The sequence below is a fragment of the Austrofundulus limnaeus genome, unplaced genomic scaffold, assembly GCF_001266775.1.
Source record: "Austrofundulus limnaeus strain Quisiro unplaced genomic scaffold, Austrofundulus_limnaeus-1.0 Scaffold131, whole genome shotgun sequence".
NCBI classification, from domain to species: Eukaryota; Metazoa; Chordata; class Actinopteri; order Cyprinodontiformes; family Rivulidae; genus Austrofundulus; species Austrofundulus limnaeus.
The window spans coordinates 236,000-237,699 of record NW_013952533.1 but is presented as its reverse complement, the minus strand read 5'-3'; positions in this window follow the sequence as shown (position 1 = coordinate 237,699).

The following is a 1,700-nucleotide window of genomic DNA, read 5'->3' as shown; positions in this document are numbered from 1 at the left end:
TGTGTGTGTGTGTGTGTGTGTGTGTGTGTGTGTGTGTGTGTGTGTGTGTGTGTGTGTGTGTGTAAGCGCACACGTTTGTGTGCTTGTCTGTTTGTTTATTGATTGAAATTTTAATGAAACTTATAAAAGCGAATAAACGGAACATACCTCAACCATATTCAAGATGGCCGCCACATCGGGTCAACCTTGACAAACATAAAACTCAGTCAGTTTTTCAAATAATTACAGAACTTTTTTATCAATGTTTTTCTCTTTCATTAAAAAGAAGTTGCTGTTACAACCAACTCTTCATTCTTCAAGAGGAGAAGAGGGCCGACAAGGTGGGAAGAGACAAAGTTCCTCATCCTGCACTCCTGGTTCTCACAGCCGAGGTGTGAAATGACACCTCCAGACTCATCAGTGTGAAACCATCACAGCTCTGCTTTAATTAGATAATGCCAGGCCTCATTAGGGCTTTATCCTTCTCATTATATTTACATTGTTGTTTACAGTTATTTAAGACAACAGTCTTCTGCCAACAAACTCTAAACGGGAGCAGCAGAAAGGGCGAGCTTCGTTTCCAGGACTGAACAGAATCTCAGCTGAGGTCTGACTCGCTCTGACTATAAAACCATTATATTTGTGAGGAATGTGAAAATATAAATTGAGGGAGAAGAACAGGAATTGCAGAGGGATCCAAGTTCAAGTGGAAGATGATTAATTCTATCAAAACCCTTTTGCCCTCGATGACAATAAACTTTTATAGCTTTGAAATGACGGGCCTTCTTTTCCAGCTTGTGTGGAGCTTGTGCTCAGCTTTTATTGCAGCTGCTTTACTGTCTTTGCATGTGGTGTTAAAAAAAACAGAAATCTACCTGTTGATATATGTAGGGGATTAAAACGGCAAATGACTGAACTGTCTCGTTGTTGAGCTATGTCATGAAAATAGTTCACGGATAAAAGTTCACAATTTTTTTTTCACATTATTTACATGTGGTGTTGCTCCATAATTGGTCCAACATAAATRTTTTGTCACATGCAGGGAATACAATCACCACATGAAGTATATGATGAAAGCTTGTTGATGATTTTTAATGTAAATCCTGTCTGACCTCAGATGACCAATATGCTCTTAGCTTTTTAGCTCTATCTGTTGTCTAATTACCCAAAATCCACTCTTCTATAGCTGTATGATCACACATAGAGACAACCAAATAAGCTTCTCAAATAATACCGGTGTGAGGAACATTTCAGAATAATTATGTTTTAAAAAATGGATTTTCCTCAATAATTATAATTTCTGGAAGGCTGCAGACATGCCCCGAAATGGTTTTGTTTTTGTGGTGGACAGTTCTTCTACTTTATTCTTCGTTGTCTGACTTTTAGAAATGTTAAAAAGTAAAAATAAAAATAAAAAGTAAATCTGTTAAACATGTGCAGAATGCATCTGGCTTCCTGCAGGGACGAATCCCCAGAAAGCTAAAATGTTTATTGTTTTCGGTAGGAGTCAAAATTCACACTTCTGCGCCTGAAGATGAACATTCCTGGAGGAGAGAGAGGTCCTGGAAGAGGGTCTCACTGCTGCTGATGTGTGTGTGCTCAGGGGCAGTGGTCTCTGCTTTTTAGTCAGAATCTGCAGAGGTGTCACTTCACACCTCTGCGGCCTGGCCTGGACTTATAAACCAGAGGAGCAGAGCTGAGAAGCAATCCYTGCCGTCAGA